The sequence below is a fragment of the Hoplias malabaricus genome, chromosome 1 (genome assembly GCF_029633855.1).
Source record: "Hoplias malabaricus isolate fHopMal1 chromosome 1, fHopMal1.hap1, whole genome shotgun sequence".
Classification (NCBI taxonomy): domain Eukaryota; kingdom Metazoa; phylum Chordata; class Actinopteri; order Characiformes; family Erythrinidae; genus Hoplias; species Hoplias malabaricus.
Window position 1 is genome coordinate 16,980,881 of NC_089800.1, and position 15,000 is coordinate 16,995,880.

The following is a 15,000-nucleotide window of genomic DNA, read 5'->3' on the forward strand; positions in this document are numbered from 1 at the left end:
TTCACTGATGTGAAAAATATTACAGATAGGATGGCCAAAGACTGGTTACTCTTTGGGATAACGTTATTTTTATGCTAAGAAAAAAACATTTTTCATGCATCCGATGTCCACATAATGTCATATATGTCATTAGAGTTGTAGATTTCCACTGTCCAAAACCCATATATGTTTTCACTTGAATGTATTGAAAGTGAAACCATCAGATCTTGGCTTTGGCATGAGATGTCTTGAAAGTAAGACCAGCGCTGTCTAAATATGAGTCTCCTCTGCTCAGGGTGTGAGTACAGAGAAGATTGGAGAAAGTCAAAAGTTTTGCTCAAAAATGACTGCAGATCAAAAGAGGTCCCCAGTTCAAATCTGGGTGCCCCCTCATGTAAAGATAGCATTGGTTAGACTTATCTTTTCACTGATGTGAGAGAGAACATCCTAGCAAGAGAGCTTGGCCTCCTTTTGTCTGAAAATGAAGCCCCAAAGACTGTTGGGTGTCTTCATCTTTAGCAGAGGATGGTTTTGATCCATCGACCTCTGGGTTATGGGCCCAGCACGCTTCCGCTGCGCCACTCTGCTAGCAGTACACCCCAGATGGGACTCGAACCCACAATCCCTGGCTTAGGAGGCCAGTGCCTTATCCGTTAGGCCACTGGGGCTCAGAAAAAAACTCCATATATTCTCCTTGCCTAGCTTGCCTTTGCATTCACCGGTCACCTTTGGAAAATTTTTGGGTGAAATTTTTGACTTTCTCCAATCCTCTCCAAACTCATACCCTGCGTAAGGGAGACTCAGACATAGGCAGGTGTGCTTGTCAAATCCTCCTATGTTGTTCCAAAGCTGAGATCTGACCATCCCACTTCCAATATATTACAGTCAAAAAATATGTGGGTTTTGGACACTTGAAATTTTACAACTCTAAAGACAGATATGAGATCAAGGAGACATGGGATGCATCAATAATTGTTTTTTTTTTTGACACAAACATGATGTTTCACTGATGTGAAATATATTACAGATAGGATGGCCAAAGACTGGTTACTCTTTGGGATAACGTTATTTTTATGCTAAGAAAAAAACATTTTTCATGCATCCGATGTCCCCATAATGTCATATATGTCATTAGAGTTGTAGATTTCCACTGTCCAAAACCCATATATGTTTTCACTTGAATGTATTGAAAGTGAAACCATCAGATCTTGGCTTTGGCATGAGATGTCTTGAAAGTAAGACCAGCGCTGTCTAAATATGAGTCTCCTCTGCTCAGGGTGTGAGTACAGAGAAGATTGGAGAAAGTCAAAAGTTTTGCTCAAAAATGACTGCAGATCAAAAGAGGTCCCCAGTTCAAATCTGGGTGCCCCCTCATGTAAAGATAGCATTGGTTAGACTTATCTTTTCACTGATGTGAGAGAGAACATCCTAGCAAAAGAGCTTGGCCTCCTTTTGCTGCCTAGTGTCTGAAAATGAAACCTCAAAGATTGTTGGGTGTCTTCATCTTTAGCAGAGGATGGTTTTGATCCATCGACCTCTGGGTTATGGGCCCAGCACGCTTCCGCTGCGCCACTCTGCTAGCAGTACACCCCAGATGGGACTCGAACCCACAATCCCTGGCTTAGGAGGCCAGTGCCTTATCTGTTAGGCCACTGGGGCTCCGAAAAAAACTCCATATATTCTCCTTGCCTAGCTTGCCTTTGCATTCACCGGTCACCTTTGGTGAAATTTTTGGGTGAAATTTTTGACTTTCTCCAATCCTCTCCAAACTCATACCCTGCGTAAGGGAGACTCAGACATAGGCAGGTGTGCTTGTCAAATCCTCCTATGTTGTTCCAAAGCTGAGATCTGACCATCCCACTTCCAATATATTACAGTCAAAAAATATGTGGGTTTTGGACACTTGAAATTTTACAACTCTAAAGACAGATATGAGATCAAGGAGACATGGGATGCATCAATAATTGTTTTTTTTTTGACACAAACATGATGTTTCACTGATGTGAAATATATTACAGATAGGATGGCCAAAGACTGGTTACTCTTTGGGATAACGTTATTTTTATGCTAAGAAAAAAACATTTTTCATGCATCCGATGTCCCCATAATGTCATATATGTCATTAGAGTTGTAGATTTCCACTGTCCAAAACCCATATATGTTTTCACTTGAATGTATTGAAAGTGAAACCATCAGATCTTGGCTTTGGCATGAGATGTCTTGAAAGTAAGACCAGCGCTGTCTAAATATGAGTCTCCTCTGCTCAGGGTGTGAGTACAGAGAAGATTGGAGAAAGTCAAAAGTTTTGCTCAAAAATGACTGCAGATCAAAAGAGGTCCCCAGTTCAAATCTGGGTGCCCCCTCATGTAAAGATAGCATTGGTTAGACTTATCTTTTCACTGATGTGAGAGAGAACATCCTAGCAAGAGAGCTTGGCCTCCTTTTGTCTGAAAATGAAGCCCCAAAGACTGTTGGGTGTCTTCATCTTTAGAAGAGGATGGTTTCGATCCATCGACCTCTGGGTTATGGGCCCAGCACGCTTCCGCTGCGCCACTCTGCTAGCAGTACACCCCAGATGGGACTCGAACCCACAATCCCTGGCTTAGGAGGCCAGTGCCTTATCCGTTAGGCCACTGGGGCTCAGAAAAAAACTCCATATATTCTCCTTGCCTAGCTTGCCTTTGCATTCACCGGTCACCTTTGGAAAATTTTTGGGTGAAATTTTTGACTTTCTCCAATCCTCTCCAAACTCATACCCTGCGTAAGGGAGACTCAGACATAGGCAGGTGTGCTTGTCAAATCCTCCTATGCTGTTCCAAAGCTGAGATCTGACCATCCCACTTCCAATATATTACAGTCAAAAAATATGTGGGTTTTGGACACTTGAAATTTTACAACTCTAAAGACAGATATGAGATCAAGGAGACATGGGATGCATCAATAATTGTTTTTTTTTTGACACAAACATGATGTTTCACTGATGTGAAATATATTACAGATAGGATGGCCAAAGACTGGTTACTCTTTGGGATAACGTTATTTTTATGCTAAGAAAAAAACATTTTTCATGCATCCGATGTCCCCATAATGTCATATATGTCATTAGAGTTGTAGATTTCCACTGTCCAAAACCCATATATGTTTTCACTTGAATGTATTGAAAGTGAAACCATCAGATCTTGGCTTTGGCATGAGATGTCTTGAAAGTAAGACCAGCGCTGTCTAAATATGAGTCTCCTCTGCTCAGGGTGTGAGTACAGAGAAGATTGGAGAAAGTCAAAAGTTTTGCTCAAAAATGACTGCATATCAAAAGAGGTCCCCAGTTCAAATCTGGGTGCCCCCTCATGTAAAGATAGCATTGGTTAGACTTATCTTTTCACTGATGTGAGAGAGAACATCCTAGCAAGAGAGCTTGGCCTCCTTTTGTCTGAAAATGAAGCCCCAAAGACTGTTGGGTGTCTTCATCTTTAGCAGAGGATGGTTTCGATCCATTGACCTCTGGGTTATGGGCCCAGCACGCTTCCGCTGCGCCACTCTGCTAGCAGTACACCCCAGATGGGACTCGAACCCACAATCCCTGGCTTAGGAGGCCAGTGCCTTATCCATTAGGCCACTGGGGCTCAGAAAAAAACTCCATATATTCTCCTTGCCTAGCTTGCCTTTGCATTCACCGGTCACCTTTGGAAAATTTTTGGGTGAAATTTTTGACTTTCTCCAATCCTCTCCAAACTCATACCCTGCGTAAGGGAGACTCAGACATAGGCAGGTGTGCTTGTCAAATCCTCCTATGTTGTTCCAAAGCTGAGATCTGACCATCCCACTTCCAATATATTACAGTCAAAAAATATGTGGGTTTTGGACACTTGAAATTTTACAACTCTAAAGACAGATATGAGATCAAGGAGACATGGGATGCATCAATAATTGTTTTTTTTTTGACACAAACATGATGTTTCACTGATGTGAAATATATTACAGATAGGATGGCCAAAGACTGGTTACTCTTTGGGATAACGTTATTTTTATGCTAAGAAAAAAACATTTTTCATGCATCCGATGTCCCCATAATGTCATATATGTCATTAGAGTTGTAGATTTCCACTGTCCAAAACCCATATATGTTTTCACTTGAATGTATTGAAAGTGAAACCATCAGATCTTGGCTTTGGCATGAGATGTCTTGAAAGTAAGACCAGCGCTGTCTAAATATGAGTCTCCTCTGCTCAGGGTGTGAGTACAGAGAAGATTGGAGAAAGTCAAAAGTTTTGCTCAAAAATGACTGCAGATCAAAAGAGGTCCCCAGTTTAAATCTGGGTGCCCCCTCATGTAAAGATAGCATTGGTTAGACTTATCTTTTCACTGATGTGAGAGAGAACATCCTAGCAAGAGAGCTTGGCCTCCTTTTGTCTGAAAATGAAGCCCCAAAGACTGTTGGGTGTCTTCATCTTTAGCAGAGGATGGTTTCGATCCATCGACCTCTGGCTTATGGGCCCAGCACGCTTCGGCTGCGCCACTCTGCTAGCAGTACACCCCAGATGGGACTCGAACCCACAATCCCTGGCTTAGGAGGCCAGTGCCTTATCCATTAGGCCACTGGGGCTCAGAAAATAACTCCATATATTCTCCTTGCCTAGCTTGCCTTTGCATTCACCGGTCACCTTTGGAAAATTTTTGGGTGAAATTTTTGACTTTCTCCAATCCTCTCCAAACTCATACCCTGCGTAAGGGAGACTCAGACATAGGCAGGTGTGCTTGTCAAATCCTCCTATGTTGTTCCAAAGCTGAGATCTGACCATCCCACTTCCAATATATTACAGTCAAAAAATATGTGGCTTTTGGACACTTGAAATTTTACAACTCTAAAGACAGATATGAGATCAAGGAGACATGGGATGCATCAATAATTGTTTTTTTTTTGACACAAACATGATGTTTCACTGATGTGAAATATATTACAGATAGGATGGCCAAAGACTGGTTACTCTTTGGGATAACGTTATTTTTATGCTAAGAAAAAAACATTTTTCATGCATCCGATGTCCCCATAATGTCATATATGTCATTAGAGTTGTAGATTTCCACTGTCCAAAACCCATATATGTTTTCACTTGAATGTATTGAAAGTGAAACCATCAGATCTTGGCTTTGGCATGAGATGTCTTGAAAGTACGACCAGCGCTGTCTAAATATGAGTCTCCTCTGCTCAGGGTGTGAGTACAGAGAAGATTGGAGAAAGTCAAAAGTTTTGCTCAAAAATGACTGCAGATCAAAAGAGGTCCCCAGTTCAAATCTGGGTGCCCCCTCATGTAAAGATAGCATTGGTTAGACTTATCTTTTCACTGATGTGAGAGAGAACATCCTAGCAAGAGAGCTTGGCCTCCTTTTGTCTGAAAATGAAGCCCCAAAGACTGTTGGGTGTCTACATCTTTAGCAGAGGATGGTTTCGATCCATTGACCTCTGGGTTATGGGCCCAGCACGCTACCGCTGCGCCACTTTGCTAGCAGTACACCCCAGATGGGACTCGAACCCACAATCCCTGGCTTAGGAGGCCAGTGCCTTATCCATTAGGCCACTGGGGCTCAGAAAAAAACTCCATATATTCTCCTTGCCTAGCTTGCCTTTGCATTCACCGGTCACCTTTGGAAAATTTTTGGGTGAAATTTTTGACTTTCTCCAATCCTCTCCAAACTCATACCCTGCGTAAGGGAGACTCAGACATAGGCAGGTGTGCTTGTCAAATCCTCCTATGTTGTTCCAAAGCTGAGATCTGACCATCCCACTTCCAATATATTACAGTCAAAAAATATGTGGGTTTTGGACACTTGAAATTTTACAACTCTAAAGACAGATATGAGATCAAGGAGACATGGGATGCATCAATAATTTTTTTTTTTTGGACACAAACATGATGTTTCACTGATGTGAAATATATTACAGATAGGATGGCCAAAGACTGGTTACTCTTTGGGATAACGTTATTTTTATGCTAAGAAAAAAACATTTTTCATGCATCCGATGTCCCCATAATGTCATATATGTCATTAGAGTTGTAGATTTCCACTGTCCAAAACCCATATATGTTTTCACTTGAATGTATTGAAAGTGAAACCATCAGATCTTGGCTTTGGCATGAGATGTCTTGAAAGTAAGACCAGCGCTGTCTAAATATGAGTCTCCTCTGCTCAGGGTGTGAGTACAGAGAAGATTGGAGAAAGTCAAAAGTTTTGCTCAAAAATGACTGCAGATCAAAAGAGGTCCCCAGTTTAAATCTGGGTGCCTCCTCATGTAAAGATAGCATTGGTTAGACTTATCTTTTCACTGATGTGAGAGAGAACATCCTAGCAAGAGAGCTTGGCCTCCTTTTGTCTGAAAATGAAGCCCCAAAGACTGTTGGGTGTCTTCATCTTTAGCAGAGGATGGTTTCGATCCATCGACCTCTGGGTTATGGGCCCAGCACGCTTCCGCTGCGCCACTCTGCTAGCAGTACACCCCAGATGGGACTCGAACCCACAATCCCTGGCTTAGGAGGCCAGTGCCTTATCCATTAGGCCACTGGGGCTCAGGAAAAAACTCCATATATTCTCCTTGCCTAGCTTGCCTTTGCATTCACCGGTCACCTTTGGAAAATTTTTGGGTGAAATTTTTGACTTTCTCCAATCCTCTCCAAACTCATACCCTGCGTAAGGGAGACTCAGACATAGGCAGGTGTGCTTGTCAAATCCTCCTATGTTGTTCCAAAGCTGAGATCTGACCATCCCACTTCCAATATATTACAGTCAAAAAATATGTGGGTTTTGGACACTTGAAATTTTACAATTCTAAAGACAGATATGAGATCAAGGAGACATGGGATGCATCAATAATTTTTTTTTTTTTGACACAAACATGATGTTTCACTGATGTGAAATATATTACAGATAGGATGGCCAAAGACTGGTTACTCTTTGGGATAACGTTATTTTTATGCTAAGAAAAAAACATTTTTCATGCATCCGATGTCCCCATAATGTCATATATGTCATTAGAGTTGTAGATTTCCACTGTCCAAAACCCATATATGTTTTCACTTGAATGTATTGAAAGTGAAACCATCAGATCTTGGCTTTGGCATGAGATGTCTTGAAAGTAAGACCAGCGCTGTCTAAATATGAGTCTCCTCTGCTCAGGGTGTGAGTACAGAGAAGATTGGAGAAAGTCAAAAGTTTTGCTCAAAAATGACTGCAGATCAAAAGAGGTCCCCAGTTTAAATCTGGGTGCCTCCTCATGTAAAGATAGCATTGGTTAGACTTATCTTTTCACTGATGTGAGAGAGAACATCCTAGCAAGAGAGCTTGGCCTCCTTTTGTCTGAAAATGAAGCCCCAAAGACTGTTGGGTGTCTTCATCTTTAGCAGAGGATGGTTTCGATCCATCGACCTCTGGGTTATGGGCCCAGCACGCTTCCGCTGCGCCACTCTGCTAGCAGTACACCCCAGATGGGACTCGAACCCACAATCCCTGGCTTAGGAGGCCAGTGCCTTATCCATTAGGCCACTGGGGCTCAGGAAAAAACTCCATATATTCTCCTTGCCTAGCTTGCCTTTGCATTCACCGGTCACCTTTGGAAAATTTTTGGGTGAAATTTTTGACTTTCTCCAATCCTCTCCAAACTCATACCCTGCGTAAGGGAGACTCAGACATAGGCAGGTGTGCTTGTCAAATCCTCCTATGTTGTTCCAAAGCTGAGATCTGACCATCCCACTTCCAATATATTACAGTCAAAAAATATGTGGGTTTTGGACACTTGAAATTTTACAACTCTAAAGACAGATATGAGATCAAGGAGGCATGGGATGCATCAATAAATGATTGTTATTTTGGCACAAACATGATGTTTCACTGATGTGAAATATATTACAGATAGGATGGCCAAAGACTGGTTACTCTTTGGGATAACGTTATTTTTATGCTAAGAAAAAAACATTTTTCATGCATCCGATGTCCCCATAATGTCATATATGTCATTAGAGTTGTAGATTTCCACTGTCCAAAACCCATATATGTTTTCACTTGAATGTATTGAAAGTGAAACCATCAGATCTTGGCTTTGGCATGAGATGTCTTGAAAGTAAGACCAGCGCTGTCTAAATATGAGTCTCCTCTGCTCAGGGTGTGAGTACAGAGAAGATTGGAGAAAGTCAAAAGTTTTGCTCAAAAATGACTGCAGATCAAAAGAGGTCCCCAGTTCAAATCTGGGTGCCCCCTCATGTAAAGATAGCATTGGTTAGACTTATCTTTTCACTGATGTGAGAGAGAACATCCTAGCAAGAGAGCTTGGCCTCCTTTTGTCTGAAAATGAAACCCCAAAGATTGTTGGGTGTCTTCATCTTTAGCAGAGGATGGTTTCAATCCATCGACCTCTGGGTTATGGGCCCAGCACGCTTCCGCTGCGCCACTCTGCTAGCAGTACACCCCAGATGGGACTCGAACCCACAATCCCTGGCTTAGGAGGCCAGTGCCTTATCCATTAGGCCACTGGGGCTCAGAAAAAAACTCCATATATTCTCCTTGCCTAGCTTGCCTTTGCATTCACCGGTCACCTTTGGAAAATTTTTGGGTGAAATTTTTGACTTTCTCCAATCCTCTCCAAACTCATACCCTGCGTAAGGGAGACTCAGACATAGGCAGGTGTGCTTGTCAAATCCTCCTATGTTGTTCCAAAGCTGAGATCTGACCATCCCACTTCCAATATATTACAGTCAAAAAATATGTGGGTTTTGGACACTTGAAATTTTACAACTCTAAAGACAGATATGAGATCAAGGAGACATGGGATGCATCAATAAATGTTTGTTATTTTGGCACAAACATGATGTTTGACTGATGTGAAATATACTACAGATAGGATGGCCAAAGACTGGTTACTCTTTGGGATAACGTTATTTTTATGTTAAGAAAAAAACATTTTTCATGCATCCGATGTCCCCATAATGTCATATATGTCATTAGAGTTGTAGATTTCCACTGTCCAAAACCCATATATGTTTTCACTTGAATGTATTGAAAGTGAAACCATCAGATCTTGGCTTTGGCATGAGATGTCTTGAAAGTAAGACCAGCGCTGTCTAAATATGAGTCTCCTCTGCTCAGGGTGTGAGTACAGAGAAGATTGGAGAAAGTCAAAAGTTTTGCTCAAAAATGACTGCAGATCAAAAGAGGTCCCCAGTTTAAATCTGGGTGCCTCCTCATGTAAAGATAGCATTGGTTAGACTTATCTTTTCACTGATGTGAGAGAGAACATCCTAGCAAGAGAGCTTGGCCTCCTTTTGTCTGAAAATGAAGCCCCAAAGACTGTTGGGTGTCTTCATCTTTAGCAGAGGATGGTTTCGATCCATCGACCTCTGGGTTATGGGCCCAGCACGCTTCCGCTGCGCCACTCTGCTAGCAGTACACCCCAGATGGGACTCGAACCCACAATCCCTGGCTTAGGAGGCCAGTGCCTTATCCATTAGGCCACTGGGGCTCAGGAAAAAACTCCATATATTCTCCTTGCCTAGCTTGCCTTTGCATTCACCGGTCACCTTTGGAAAATTTTTGGGTGAAATTTTTGACTTTCTCCAATCCTCTCCAAACTCATACCCTGCGTAAGGGAGACTCAGACATAGGCAGGTGTGCTTGTCAAATCCTCCTATGTTGTTCCAAAGCTGAGATCTGACCATCCCACTTCCAATATATTACAGTCAAAAAATATGTGGGTTTTGGACACTTGAAATTTTACAACTCTAAAGACAGATATGAGATCAAGGAGACATGGGATGCATCAATAATTGTTTTTTTTTGACACAAACATGATGTTTCACTGATGTGAAATATATTACAGATAGGATGGCCAAAGACTGGTTACTCTTTGGGATAACGTTATTTTTATGCTAAGAAAAAAACATTTTTCATGCATCCGATGTCCCCATAATGTCATATATGTCATTAGAGTTGTAGATTTCCACTGTCCAAAACCCATATATGTTTTCACTTGAATGTATTGAAAGTGAAACCATCAGATCTTGGCTTTGGCATGAGATGTCTTGAAAGTAAGACCAGCGCTGTCTAAATATGAGTCTCCTCTGCTCAGGGTGTGAGTACAGAGAAGATTGGAGAAAGTCAAAAGTTTTGCTCAAAAATGACTGCAGATCAAAAGAGGTCCCCAGTTTAAATCTGGGTGCCCCCTCATGTAAAGATAGCATTGGTTAGACTTATCTTTTCACTGATGTGAGAGAGAACATCCTAGCAAGAGAGCTTGGCCTCCTTTTGTCTGAAAATGAAGCCCCAAAGACTGTTGGGTGTCTTCATCTTTAGCAGAGGATGGTTTCGATCCATCGACCTCTGGGTTATGGGCCCAGCACGCTTCGGCTGCGCCACTCTGCTAGCAGTACACCCCAGATGGGACTCGAACCCACAATCCCTGGCTTAGGAGGCCAGTGCCTTATCCATTAGGCCACTGGGGCTCAGAAAATAACTCCATATATTCTCCTTGCCTAGCTTGCCTTTGCATTCACCGGTCACCTTTGGAAAATTTTTGGGTGAAATTTTTGACTTTCTCCAATCCTCTCCAAACTCATACCCTGCGTAAGGGAGACTCAGACATAGGCAGGTGTGCTTGTCAAATCCTCCTATGTTGTTCCAAAGCTGAGATCTGACCATCCCACTTCCAATATATTACAGTCAAAAAATATGTGGCTTTTGGACACTTGAAATTTTACAACTCTAAAGACAGATATGAGATCAAGGAGACATGGGATGCATCAATAATTGTTTTTTTTTTGACACAAACATGATGTTTCACTGATGTGAAATATATTACAGATAGGATGGCCAAAGACTGGTTACTCTTTGGGATAACGTTATTTTTATGCTAAGAAAAAAACATTTTTCATGCATCCGATGTCCCCATAATGTCATATATGTCATTAGAGTTGTAGATTTCCACTGTCCAAAACCCATATATGTTTTCACTTGAATGTATTGAAAGTGAAACCATCAGATCTTGGCTTTGGCATGAGATGTCTTGAAAGTACGACCAGCGCTGTCTAAATATGAGTCTCCTCTGCTCAGGGTGTGAGTACAGAGAAGATTGGAGAAAGTCAAAAGTTTTGCTCAAAAATGACTGCAGATCAAAAGAGGTCCCCAGTTCAAATCTGGGTGCCCCCTCATGTAAAGATAGCATTGGTTAGACTTATCTTTTCACTGATGTGAGAGAGAACATCCTAGCAAGAGAGCTTGGCCTCCTTTTGTCTGAAAATGAAGCCCCAAAGACTGTTGGGTGTCTACATCTTTAGCAGAGGATGGTTTCGATCCATTGACCTCTGGGTTATGGGCCCAGCACGCTACCGCTGCGCCACTTTGCTAGCAGTACACCCCAGATGGGACTCGAACCCACAATCCCTGGCTTAGGAGGCCAGTGCCTTATCCATTAGGCCACTGGGGCTCAGAAAAAAACTCCATATATTCTCCTTGCCTAGCTTGCCTTTGCATTCACCGGTCACCTTTGGAAAATTTTTGGGTGAAATTTTTGACTTTCTCCAATCCTCTCCAAACTCATACCCTGCGTAAGGGAGACTCAGACATAGGCAGGTGTGCTTGTCAAATCCTCCTATGTTGTTCCAAAGCTGAGATCTGACCATCCCACTTCCAATATATTACAGTCAAAAAATATGTGGGTTTTGGACACTTGAAATTTTACAACTCTAAAGACAGATATGAGATCAAGGAGACATGGGATGCATCAATAATTTTTTTTTTTTTGACACAAACATGATGTTTCACTGATGTGAAATATATTACAGATAGGATGGCCAAAGACTGGTTACTCTTTGGGATAACGTTATTTTTATGCTAAGAAAAAAACATTTTTCATGCATCCGATGTCCCCATAATGTCATATATGTCATTAGAGTTGTAGATTTCCACTGTCCAAAACCCATATATGTTTTCACTTGAATGTATTGAAAGTGAAACCATCAGATCTTGGCTTTGGCATGAGATGTCTTGAAAGTAAGACCAGCGCTGTCTAAATATGAGTCTCCTCTGCTCAGGGTGTGAGTACAGAGAAGATTGGAGAAAGTCAAAAGTTTTGCTCAAAAATGACTGCAGATCAAAAGAGGTCCCCAGTTTAAATCTGGGTGCCTCCTCATGTAAAGATAGCATTGGTTAGACTTATCTTTTCACTGATGTGAGAGAGAACATCCTAGCAAGAGAGCTTGGCCTCCTTTTGTCTGAAAATGAAGCCCCAAAGACTGTTGGGTGTCTTCATCTTTAGCAGAGGATGGTTTCGATCCATCGACCTCTGGGTTATGGGCCCAGCACGCTTCCGCTGCGCCACTCTGCTAGCAGTACACCCCAGATGGGACTCGAACCCACAATCCCTGGCTTAGGAGGCCAGTGCCTTATCCATTAGGCCACTGGGGCTCAGGAAAAAACTCCATATATTCTCCTTGCCTAGCTTGCCTTTGCATTCACCGGTCACCTTTGGAAAATTTTTGGGTGAAATTTTTGACTTTCTCCAATCCTCTCCAAACTCATACCCTGCGTAAGGGAGACTCAGACATAGGCAGGTGTGCTTGTCAAATCCTCCTATGTTGTTCCAAAGCTGAGATCTGACCATCCCACTTCCAATATATTACAGTCAAAAAATATGTGGGTTTTGGACACTTGAAATTTTACAATTCTAAAGACAGATATGAGATCAAGGAGACATGGGATGCATCAATAATTTTTTTTTTTTTGACACAAACATGATGTTTCACTGATGTGAAATATATTACAGATAGGATGGCCAAAGACTGGTTACTCTTTGGGATAACGTTATTTTTATGCTAAGAAAAAAACATTTTTCATGCATCCGATGTCCCCATAATGTCATATATGTCATTAGAGTTGTAGATTTCCACTGTCCAAAACCCATATATGTTTTCACTTGAATGTATTGAAAGTGAAACCATCAGATCTTGGCTTTGGCATGAGATGTCTTGAAAGTAAGACCAGCGCTGTCTAAATATGAGTCTCCTCTGCTCAGGGTGTGAGTACAGAGAAGATTGGAGAAAGTCAAAAGTTTTGCTCAAAAATGACTGCAGATCAAAAGAGGTCCCCAGTTTAAATCTGGGTGCCTCCTCATGTAAAGATAGCATTGGTTAGACTTATCTTTTCACTGATGTGAGAGAGAACATCCTAGCAAGAGAGCTTGGCCTCCTTTTGTCTGAAAATGAAGCCCCAAAGACTGTTGGGTGTCTTCATCTTTAGCAGAGGATGGTTTCGATCCATCGACCTCTGGGTTATGGGCCCAGCACGCTTCCGCTGCGCCACTCTGCTAGCAGTACACCCCAGATGGGACTCGAACCCACAATCCCTGGCTTAGGAGGCCAGTGCCTTATCCATTAGGCCACTGGGGCTCAGGAAAAAACTCCATATATTCTCCTTGCCTAGCTTGCCTTTGCATTCACCGGTCACCTTTGGAAAATTTTTGGGTGAAATTTTTGACTTTCTCCAATCCTCTCCAAACTCATACCCTGCGTAAGGGAGACTCAGACATAGGCAGGTGTGCTTGTCAAATCCTCCTATGTTGTTCCAAAGCTGAGATCTGACCATCCCACTTCCAATATATTACAGTCAAAAAATATGTGGGTTTTGGACACTTGAAATTTTACAACTCTAAAGACAGATATGAGATCAAGGAGGCATGGGATGCATCAATAAATGATTGTTATTTTGGCACAAACATGATGTTTCACTGATGTGAAATATATTACAGATAGGATGGCCAAAGACTGGTTACTCTTTGGGATAACGTTATTTTTATGCTAAGAAAAAAACATTTTTCATGCATCCGATGTCCCCATAATGTCATATTTGTCATTAGAGTTGTAGATTTCCACTGTCCAAAACCCATATATGTTTTCACTTGAATGTATTGAAAGTGAAACCATCAGATCTTGGCTTTGGCATGAGATGTCTTGAAAGTAAGACCAGCGCTGTCTAAATATGAGTCTCCTCTGCTCAGGGTGTGAGTACAGAGAAGATTGGAGAAAGTCAAAAGTTTTGCTCAAAAATGACTGCAGATCAAAAGAGGTCCCCAGTTCAAATCTGGGTGCCCCCTCATGTAAAGATAGCATTGGTTAGACTTATCTTTTCACTGATGTGAGAGAGAACATCCTAGCAAGAGAGCTTGGCCTCCTTTTGTCTGAAAATGAAACCCCAAAGATTGTTGGGTGTCTTCATCTTTAGCAGAGGATGGTTTCAATCCATCGACCTCTGGGTTATGGGCCCAGCACGCTTCCGCTGCGCCACTCTGCTAGCAGTACACCCCAGATGGGACTCGAACCCACAATCCCTGGCTTAGGAGGCCAGTGCCTTATCCATTAGGCCACTGGGGCTCAGAAAAAAACTCCATATATTCTCCTTGCCTAGCTTGCCTTTGCATTCACCGGTCACCTTTGGAAAATTTTTGGGTGAAATTTTTGACTTTCTCCAATCCTCTCCAAACTCATACCCTGCGTAAGGGAGACTCAGACATAGGCAGGTGTGCTTGTCAAATCCTCCTATGTTGTTCCAAAGCTGAGATCTGACCATCCCACTTCCAATATATTACAGTCAAAAAATATGTGGGTTTTGGACACTTGAAATTTTACAACTCTAAAGACAGATATGAGATCAAGGAGACATGGGATGCATCAATAAATGTTTGTTATTTTGGCACAAACATGATGTTTGACTGATGTGAAATATACTACAGATAGGATGGCCAAAGACTGGTTACTCTTTGGGATAACGTTATTTTTATGTTAAGAAAAAAACATTTTTCATGCATCCGATGTCCCCATAATGTCATATATGTCATTAGAGTTGTAGATTTCCACTGTCCAAAACCCATATATGTTTTCACTTGAATGTATTGAAAGTGAAACCATCAGATCTTGGCTTTGGCATGAGATGTCTTGAAAGTAAGACCAGCGCTGTCTAAATATGAGTCTCCTCTGCTCAGGGTGTGAGTAC

The 15,000-nt window shown here is 41.9% G+C and overlaps 15 non-coding genes across 15 annotated transcripts; all 15 read right to left on the reverse strand.

The window, feature by feature from the left end:
- Window positions 1–574: 574 nt before the first annotated feature.
- Window positions 575–647, reverse strand: trnar-ccu (transfer RNA arginine (anticodon CCU)). Its single transcript has one exon. It is a non-coding gene; the product is annotated as a tRNA-Arg (tRNA).
- Window positions 648–1,565: 918 nt separating this feature from the next.
- On the reverse strand, window positions 1,566–1,638 carry trnar-ccu (transfer RNA arginine (anticodon CCU)). Its single transcript has one exon. It is a non-coding gene; the product is annotated as a tRNA-Arg (tRNA).
- Window positions 1,639–2,546: 908 nt separating this feature from the next.
- Window positions 2,547–2,619, reverse strand: trnar-ccu (transfer RNA arginine (anticodon CCU)). Its single transcript has one exon. It is a non-coding gene; the product is annotated as a tRNA-Arg (tRNA).
- Window positions 2,620–3,526: 907 nt separating this feature from the next.
- trnar-ccu (transfer RNA arginine (anticodon CCU)) lies at window positions 3,527–3,599 on the reverse strand. The gene has a single exon. It is a non-coding gene; the product is annotated as a tRNA-Arg (tRNA).
- A 907-nt stretch (window positions 3,600–4,506) lies between these two features.
- Window positions 4,507–4,579, reverse strand: trnar-ccu (transfer RNA arginine (anticodon CCU)). The gene has a single exon. It is a non-coding gene; the product is annotated as a tRNA-Arg (tRNA).
- A 907-nt stretch (window positions 4,580–5,486) lies between these two features.
- On the reverse strand, window positions 5,487–5,559 carry trnar-ccu (transfer RNA arginine (anticodon CCU)). The gene has a single exon. It is a non-coding gene; the product is annotated as a tRNA-Arg (tRNA).
- Window positions 5,560–6,466: 907 nt separating this feature from the next.
- trnar-ccu (transfer RNA arginine (anticodon CCU)) lies at window positions 6,467–6,539 on the reverse strand. The gene has a single exon. It is a non-coding gene; the product is annotated as a tRNA-Arg (tRNA).
- A 907-nt stretch (window positions 6,540–7,446) lies between these two features.
- Window positions 7,447–7,519, reverse strand: trnar-ccu (transfer RNA arginine (anticodon CCU)). The gene has a single exon. It is a non-coding gene; the product is annotated as a tRNA-Arg (tRNA).
- A 908-nt stretch (window positions 7,520–8,427) lies between these two features.
- trnar-ccu (transfer RNA arginine (anticodon CCU)) lies at window positions 8,428–8,500 on the reverse strand. The gene has a single exon. It is a non-coding gene; the product is annotated as a tRNA-Arg (tRNA).
- Window positions 8,501–9,408: 908 nt separating this feature from the next.
- On the reverse strand, window positions 9,409–9,481 carry trnar-ccu (transfer RNA arginine (anticodon CCU)). Its single transcript has one exon. It is a non-coding gene; the product is annotated as a tRNA-Arg (tRNA).
- Window positions 9,482–10,387: 906 nt separating this feature from the next.
- Window positions 10,388–10,460, reverse strand: trnar-ccu (transfer RNA arginine (anticodon CCU)). The gene has a single exon. It is a non-coding gene; the product is annotated as a tRNA-Arg (tRNA).
- A 907-nt stretch (window positions 10,461–11,367) lies between these two features.
- On the reverse strand, window positions 11,368–11,440 carry trnar-ccu (transfer RNA arginine (anticodon CCU)). The gene has a single exon. It is a non-coding gene; the product is annotated as a tRNA-Arg (tRNA).
- A 907-nt stretch (window positions 11,441–12,347) lies between these two features.
- Window positions 12,348–12,420, reverse strand: trnar-ccu (transfer RNA arginine (anticodon CCU)). Its single transcript has one exon. It is a non-coding gene; the product is annotated as a tRNA-Arg (tRNA).
- Window positions 12,421–13,327: 907 nt separating this feature from the next.
- trnar-ccu (transfer RNA arginine (anticodon CCU)) lies at window positions 13,328–13,400 on the reverse strand. Its single transcript has one exon. It is a non-coding gene; the product is annotated as a tRNA-Arg (tRNA).
- A 908-nt stretch (window positions 13,401–14,308) lies between these two features.
- On the reverse strand, window positions 14,309–14,381 carry trnar-ccu (transfer RNA arginine (anticodon CCU)). Its single transcript has one exon. It is a non-coding gene; the product is annotated as a tRNA-Arg (tRNA).
- Between the last annotated feature and the right edge of the window lie 619 nt (window positions 14,382–15,000).